This window comes from Brassica napus, chromosome A9 (genome assembly GCF_020379485.1).
Source record: "Brassica napus cultivar Da-Ae chromosome A9, Da-Ae, whole genome shotgun sequence".
Lineage (NCBI taxonomy): Eukaryota > Viridiplantae > Streptophyta > Magnoliopsida > Brassicales > Brassicaceae > Brassica > Brassica napus.
In genome coordinates, this window is record NC_063442.1 from 20,924,834 (window position 1) to 20,933,876 (window position 9,043).

At 42.0% G+C, this 9,043-nt stretch overlaps 1 non-coding gene across 1 annotated transcript; it reads left to right on the forward strand.

Annotated features, from left to right (window-relative positions):
* The first annotated feature begins 711 nt into the window (after positions 1–711).
* On the forward strand, positions 712–818 carry LOC125578782. The gene has a single exon (XR_007316865.1). It is a non-coding gene; the product is annotated as a small nucleolar RNA R71 (small nucleolar RNA).
* The last annotated feature ends 8,225 nt before the right edge of the window (positions 819–9,043 follow it).

Genomic DNA, 9,043 nt, shown 5'->3' on the forward strand with positions numbered 1-9,043 from the left:
AGAAGTGATTTCTACAGCGCTTGGGAAAGGAGTTTTCCGCTTCTTAGTAACACAGCACAAACTTGGCGTCTCGGGTTGGTGTTAGTTTTTCCAGGAAGGAATCCTTCATCTCTTCTGACAAACCCAGCATTAAGTGCAACTCGACTATCTAATTTCTTGACATGGTTACTCAAAGTTTCAAACTTATCATGTAAATCAGAATATACGGAATCCAATCTTTCATCGAGAAGCACACTCATTTTCTGCTGGCTTTTTAGAATTTGTCCAATCATAGATTCCAGCTTGCTCTTATGAGTTTGTTCTGTCTTGTAGGTCCTTGTAAAGCTCATGTTTTGCTGCTGATCGGAAAGTGTTTGTTCGCGAAAGCCAGCTTCATCGATGAGGTCTACATGCTCTTCTTCATCTCCTTCACGTAGAAAAGTATGACTATCACAGGTAGACCTAACTCGCTCATCTCCAATCACAAAAGCATGAGCTAAATATGATGTTTCTTTCACCTCAGATATTCAATCTCCATTCGAATTCTCAGCCATATTCCTCCTCTCGAGATCAGTCTTCTTGGCACTAGTGCTAGACGCCACATTTTCAATGAGCCTCATAGCTTCTTCAGGTGTCTTGGTTTTGAAGTTCCCTTGACTCGCAGCGTCCAAAGTATCTTGGTATGTCCTGTTGAGACCTCTGAAGAAAATATTAAGTAGCTGGATTTTGGGAAAACCATGGTGTGGGCAGTCTCGCTGGTAGGCTTTGAATCTCAACCAAGAAGCATTAAAAGCTTCAGTAATGCCTTGAGAAAAATTATAGATCTTATTCCTAAATTCCTCGGTTCGTGCATCATCGAAGAAGTTGTTGAGGAAGACGCTTTTGATATACTTCCAGCAAGTCAAAGATCCTGGCTGCAATTGTTTCAGCCAGTGCCTCGCATCGCCAGCAAGGGAGTGCGGGAAGAGTTTGCAAAATAGGTAGTCTTCAGAGACTCCATGCACCTTGATGTTAGACACAAAGTCCTCAAGTGCTTCGATATGGTCTATGGGGTTTTCATTAGGAAGACCATGAAAGGGGTGCTGACTTACTAGAGAGAAATATTTGGGTTTCAGTTCAAAGTCTTTTCTTTGAATTGCTGGAGGACGGATCACAGACCTGTTAGTGTATAACCGATCAGGTCTGTTGCAATCTCCAAGCGTTTGGTGATGCTCCGGTCCAGCATTCAAAACAACAGCTACTCCAATAGGAATTAGAGCCCTATGTCTATAATTAATTTGGTTTGATGCATTGCATACTCGACCTTTTTGATCTCCAAGAACTACTTTTTCATTATTGAAACATGTAAGAACATACTTACTTGCTTCCGGCAGGATGGCGTCGATCGATATTGATAGCGGAGTGTCTATCGATTTGTGTTGACCCGTCGCTCGATGTTGTTGTCTGAGTGTCAATCGATTTTGGGCCAAAGTTCATGTCTTCCATCTTAAGTACTTGTGTCAGCAGGGAAAGAGGAAAAACTTAAGCAGATTCAGTAACAAAATCTAGACTAAATTCTAAACTTAATCTAATGGTAAAAAGAAAGAGTACCCGGCAACGGCGCCAAATTTGATATCACTCAAATTACCCTAAGGAGTGAATTACTCTCTCAAATAAGAGGTTCGGATGTAGTACTTAGGGATCGAATCCACAAAGACTCTAGGATTACACAATAGATTATGGTCTTGCAGTAAATCAAGATTAAAAAGTTTATAAGGTTTAAAGCAGTAAATGGAGTGGTGAGCAAGTTTATTGCTCGATTGATTTGTTTTGAGGTTATTAAGAGTTGGGATAAATAACTAGATTTAGGTATATTCTCAGGTATGATAAGTAAAACTTAATTTTGGGGTTTAGAGGTTTATTGATATTAATCAATCTGATTATCTAATCTGCATCTCGGATTTCAACTTTCGTATGTTAATCACGAGAAAATATCGATCAATAATTCTTTATGAATATCAATCGATATACCTTTCAAAATATCGATCGACAAGGCTATCGCTGCGTCAATCGATACTTCTTCCAGAAAGCTTTACGCATAGGATTGATTTATATTCTCTAACTCACTTGATCAACTCTCGTCTGTATCTAGTAAGTTAGATCATACTAGTTTATTTTCAGGTATTGGGTCAAACAATGGCTTGATCCCAATTAATCCTAAGATCTAGGTTTAAAGGGTGATCAACCCTAAACTTAGCTTTAAGCATAAATAGATGAAGAACTATATTTCTAAACACCCGAGCAACAGTTTAATTCAGTGTTACATGTATCAAACTATTGAGAAACATAAACCTAACAGCAAGAACTACTCAGACATATTCATAAACCACATAGTTATGATGGTTTGAATAATACTCAATAGATAAATGAACAGACTAGAGTAAAGAAGAAAAGGGAGTTCAAGATCTTCCCTCTCTCAAGGTGTACAGATCTCTCTCTCCAATCCTAAGCTCCCTCTCTCTGGAATAGTATGAAGCATAGCCGTCAACAATGGCTTAGAAAACACTAAAATAGAGTTTCTGGTCGTCCAGGGGTATATTGGTAATTTGTGGTGACTTCTGGGCCTAAATTGGTCATAAAATGTGCTCGGCCCGCATTCTGGCATCCATACTGATCGATGTCCAGAGTTCTGCATCGATCGTCATACGTTCCTCTTCTCGATAGCTTTCTCTCGCAAGGCAGACTGACCACTCTTCAATAAAACATGCATACCTTCTGCTACATGATACTGATTGACCTCAAACCGGTGGCATTGGAAATTTAACTCAAAGCTATATCTTGTGTCAAACGATGAGCTCAATCTAACGGTGGAAAGGTCTCCATCTATACCTAAACATCTGATGCGTCTGTGCAGTTCTGCACCTCAAAAGACTCTAAAATCACCAAATATCTCCAGAACGTACCTGAACCTGTAAATACTCTAAATAGACTCTATATAGTAGTAAAATTATATTAAAACACTTATATATCATGGCTGAAAATGGGTAAAATCCATGGTATATCAATACTCTCTCAAATAAGAGGTCGAGTTGTAGTACATAGGGATCGAATTCACAAGGAGCTAGGGAACCTAATGGATCTAATATGATTTGTTAAGTAGGAAGTTTTTAAGATTTAAAATGTACATTTGCAGTTTTGGTTGAGCAAGTAGTTGCTCGATTGATTGGTTGAGGTTTTGGTGCTTAAAAGGAAATAGCTAGACTTAGGGTTTCTGTTAAGGAAACTTGGAATTATAATCCCACAAATGCCTAATGAGTTGCATGGATGATAATGAAAAGCTCAACTATCAATTCAACAAGTCCATCAGCTATCGCATGTTTGGACTTGTCTATTAACTAGATTTAATGACCCAAATAAATGTGTTTGATCAATAGTAGTGTCGATCGATGATCCTATAAGGATATCGATCGATACACATTTCGCTCCGCTGATCGATATGTGCGTGTTAAATATGCTTACTAAGCTCACTAGATTAGTTCTCGCCTTACTCTTAGCAAGAAACTTAGCTCAGTTAGAATGTTTTCAGGATGATAATGAAGCTCTCGCTTTTATCTATTAATCCTAGGGCAAGTTCTAGGTAGCTAATCTAAAAACATGCATTAATGAACAATCCTAATGACAATTACCGCAACTCAGCAATCTATAGTTGGGGCTAATCCTTCATAATCTATTTAAACCCTAAATCTAACAGTGGAATTAGTTAGACATAGCCAAGCAATTTCTGAAAGCAAATAGGTTAGAAAACTTCATAGAATAGTAAAATAGATATTAATGGAGTTCCAATCACAAGTTATAAGTTTGGATCTTATCTCCAATCTATCGCAATCCTAAAACCTTTTACTGAATGTAATAGAACTAAAAACACAGAAAAGCACCACTTTGCCTCTAACAAGGTGGCAAAGCTTATATAGTTAGGTTAAAACTTGTCAGGGGTAATATTGTAAATTGGTGAAGACTTGGGCTTCAAGTCAGCTGTGACCAAACGGGCATTTTGCGCACTTTGCTGTTGATCGACAACACAGAGTGTGTGTAGATCGATTATTGCCTTCGCCCATCGATCGATAGTCATGGTTGATGGTTTGCTACGGGTCTTTATCATTTTATCTCCAAAATGCACCAAAATCACCACTTTCCTCCATGGCTAAAAATGGGTAAAATCAATAGTATATCAGACGTATGTGGCTTGACAATTCGGACTGGATCATAGTAGACATCAGGGTTTATCAGTGTGAGACACAACTGATTAGTCTGCATGTTGTAAACTGCTCCCACAAAAGCCATCAAAGCTCTCCCAAGTAGTAATGAATGATTCTTGTTCAGCTTGTTGTCCAGGACATGGAAGTCAACTGGAACTAGTGCATCACTGTGATAACCCTCCCTTTGGGGTAAAATGGTCAAAATCGACAAAGTCATAATTTGAAGCTGAGATTTTGGGAATCAAAGTATGATGAAGAATGTTAAGTGTTAATCATATAAAACTTGACATGAATCAAAGAAAATGGAAGATTTATCGAGCATCTACTTGGTGGTCGAATCGCGGGCGATAAAGATCGATCGGGAAATTTTGAAGAACGAGAAGGTCGAAGAATTGATCGTGAGTGAGACATGAGCCAAAAAATCTGCTGGACCATGTTAGAAAAAGTGTTATATTGATCAGACAAACGTTTTAGAAGCATCATGTTTTTGGAAGCACGACGGTTTAGAAGCTCGACGTTTTTGAAGACCGACGTTTCTTCATCACGAAGTTTTCTCGGAAAATCTTCGTATCAGTTAAAATATTATTCTGGAGACATAATAAGTCGGAAGCAGGATGGGATCAAAGCATGACAGGAAGCAAGCACCACGGGAAAACCTGAAGTTGGGTGAAAACCCTAATTTCGGTATTATGGAATTCTTCGAGGAAGCCGGAGGCTCGGGAAATATTTTTAGAGGATATCAGAATTCATCTGGAGTCTATTAAAAATATTTAGAGCATCAGGACGGGAGCGGAAAAATATTCAGGATTTATCTTGGGTCGAAAATATACCGGAAGGACCGAAATTAGATAAATGAACCGTGAAGCTCGAGGTGGCTTGATCTATAGGATAAGAACATGGTGGCAACTGTCTAAAAAGATCGAGGTGTCCCCGTGCATGAAGAAGGAACATGCTGCTTGACACACAGAAGCACGAGATGTCGTCGCATCGGCAACCGAAGCATGCTGATCGACACGCAAAGGGCGGTATGTCGCGACGCATGTGTGAGAACCGAAATTCGCACTGTCAATTTCCGTTTTAAATTAGGAAGCTAGGAAAACCCTAATTTCCCAGAGGTCCCGGATATCTGCTAATACCACATGGCAAGCATTCATAACACGAGATAACAACGATAAAGTATATGGAATCGTAAAAACAGAGCAAAGAGAAGTCTTATTCTGAATTTGTGTACGAGCGTTTACAACAAGGTATAAGCCTGGGCTCGAGAACTGTCGGCGAGATTCCTAGTTCTAACAACCCTAAAACGGCTAAACCTAATTGAGTCGCAGCTCGAAATAACAAAAACGGAAAGTTGTCTAATTGCTCTAAGTGCTAAGTTTTCTCTGAAAAAAAGTTCTCTCTTGTGGTTCTCGCTTAGGACTCCTTATATACTCGCTCCTTGGTCGGTTTACGCTTTTCTCCTTCTGCCCTTAAGCCGTCATAGCTTAAAAATGGAGATATTCCATTTTTCTCGATCTTCGTAATTATCTTCCAAAACTTCGTATTTATCCGCGGAAACTTGACATTTATCTTTCCTTGCGAAACAAGTATAAACCGTCTTACGGTTTACGGGCTTTTGGTTAAGAAATCATGTGGGCTTCGAGTCACGTCTTAGGTCTCTTTGGGCCGTCTTTTGACTCGAAACGTTTATCAAGGCTTCTTTCGATAAAAACAAACTTTCTGCGGTTTTTATCGTAAAGTTTGATTGATGACTTCAAATGACGAGAAACAAGAAATGGGTTTGCTACGGTCTTCGAAAGATAGCATAAAAGAGTAGACGAGAATACATGGATTCGTGTCGTATCTACGGAAAGCTCAATCGTTTCGTAACGATCGAAACATGCATGTGCTCGGTCGCTACGTAGCTACAGAATAGAACGCACGCTTGGTCGCTACGTAGCGACCGAGCAGTGTGCATGCTTGGAATGGCTTTCATGGCGTTGAGCCATAGGGTTCCCATGATCACATTGTAGATGGCAGGATGATCGACCACCGCGGAATCGACAATTTTTGTGATTTCCTTGGCCATGATTGGCAGCTGGATCGATCCGAGAGTCATCGATACTTCGCCCAAAAAACCCGTAAGTGGTTTTGACGTTGGAGTTACTTCCCCGAGTTCGATGTTCATCCGATTTAGAGTGTCGCGGAAGATAACATTTACTGTGCTTCCCGTGTCGATGAGTACTCTCCCGACTTCCAGATCTCATATGACAAGATCTATGACGAGTGGATTGCAGTGAGGTTGATCGATCCCGCCGGCTTCGTCCTTCGTAAAAGTTATCGAGTTGCTTTGACAATCTCGGGGAGGAGACCACGTAGACCAGTTTGCACTCGATTCGGCCTTCCGTTGGTAAGCCTTGATGGCCGAAACCGTAGCGTTGCAATATTGCGATCCTCCGATGATCATGTTGACTCTGCGACGATTTTTGTCGTTTCCTTTGTCGTCCGGCCTTCTTCCACGTATATCCCCGGATTGGATTCTTTGAGGGGACTTTTCCGTGGGCGGATTCCTGTCAGTATTTGGGGGGAGGGGGGCGATCGGTCTCGAGGATGAGATCTTTTACGCTGGTTACTTCAGAGAGCTCTCCAGCTAGTAGCTTTGCGGCCAATCTCGCTCTTAAGACTTTACAGTTGGTCGTGGAGTGTCCTCAGGACTGGTGGAACTCGCAGAAGGTGTTTTCGTCGTATCCTTGATTGCGAGTCCATGTATTCCCCGTGGTTCGACCTTGATTCGAACTGATCGCGTAGTTATGCGCCCCTAGGAGTTCTTCCCCCGCGTGATGGACGTACTTGTCGTTACGAGAGTTTTTCTTTTTCGTCTTTCAGTGTACATCTTTCGAGGATTGTTTTGTCGACCTATGCTTTTGCGACAAGACTTTTGTTTCCTCTTCGATTATGATGTAGTATGTTGCCTTGTGGAGGGCGTCTTGGATCGTCCGCGCTTTGTCGAGGGTTATCCATTTTCTGAATTTTGACTTGTACCATAGAGTCTTTATGAGCGCGTCAATGACCACTTTGTCGCTTATCCCGCTGACCCTGGACATCACCAGCTTGAACCGGCTTATGAACTCGCGGAGGGGTTCGTCTTTCCTCTGAGACAGAATCCAGAGGTCGACATCAGACGTTTCTCTATCTATGAACATAGAGTATTGCTTGAGGAATTCCGATGCGAGCTGTCGGAAACTTTCGATGGAGTTTTGCTTAAGGGGTGCGAACCATTCAAGCGCCGCCCCTTCCAAATCCTCGACGAAAAGAGGGCAGTAGCCGGCGTCTTTTTCGCTGTCCTTTAGTCTGGCCCTTCCCATCGTGATGTGGAAAGCCTGAAGGTGTGCCTTAGGATCAGTCTGAACCAAAATTTGCACTGTCGATTTCCTTTTAAATTAGAAAACTAGGAAAACCCTAATTTCCCAGAGGTTCCGGATATCTGCTAATACCACACGCCAAGCAATCAGAACACGAGATAACAACGATAAAGTATATGAAATCGTAAAAACAGAGGAAAGAGAAGTCTTATTCCGAATTTGCGTATGAGCGTTTACAACAAGGTATAAGCCTGGGCTCGAGAGCTGTCGGCGAGTTTCCTAGTTCTAACAACCCTAAGACGGCTGTCTAATTGCTCTAAGTGCTAAGTTTTCTCTGAAAAAAAGTTCTCTCTTGTGCCTCTCGCCTAGGACTCCATATAGACTCGCTCCTAGGTCGGTTTACGCATTTCCCCTTCTGCCCTTAAGCCGTCATAGTTTAAAAATGGAGATATTCCATTTTTCCCGATCTTCGTAATTATCTTCCAAAACTTCGTATATATCAGCGGAAACTTGACATTTATCTTTCCTTGCGAGCAAAGCATAAAATGTCCTACTGTTTATGCTATGGGCTTCGAGTCACGTCTTAGGTCTCTTTGGGCCGTCTTTTGACTCGAAACGTTTATCATGGCTTTTTCGATAAAAACAAACTTTCCGCGGTTTTTATCGTAAAGTTCGATTGATGACTTCAAATGACGAGAAACATGAAATGGGTTTACTACGCTCTTCGGGAGATAGCATTAAAGAGTAGGAGAGAATGCATGGATCCGTCGATCAGCGACATGAACTGCAAGACAAGAAAACAGTTACAGATAAAAAAATAATCGTAAAAAAAAAAATACAAAACAAGCAACAAACCTTTCCGCGGAGTCCCGACGCTAGACTCGAGCCTCCTTGCTGCAAAGATTCCCCGTCACCGCCCTTGGTAAAATTCCTCTTCCGGCCCTTAGGCTGGGCAACCGGAACAGCGCTGGGGGCACGCAGTGCTAGGACGATCTCTTTTCTAGCCGGGGGAGGAGGCATAGACTCAGCGGCCCTCTCCTTATCCTCGACAAGAATCGGAGCCGTGGACGATCCGGCAGGAAGAACTGAAGTATCCGGAACACACGAAACGTTTTTGCCAGCGAGGGTTCCTATGTCCTGCAGAACCTGGACCCCGGTTCCATGATCCAGAGCAACGGCCAGAGCAGAAGAGGATGGCAACTCGGTACCAGATCGAACTGGCTCTTTCTCGGCTTTGTGACGGGCTAGTTTCTCTCGGAAGGAAAGATTGTTGGCGACGCAAGCTGGTGCTTCAACGGAAGAAGTCAGAATCGGAGCCGGGGAGGTGGCCTCGCCCATCTCAATGTCGGAACTTCTCTTGCCACCTTGGGAGGAAGACATGTTGAAAGCTAGAATTTAGGAGAGAAGCTAGAGAAGATTTGAGGAAGGGAAATTATGAAGGAAATGAATGATGAGGGCTCACTACTTATAGAAGTATGAGCTTAGAAT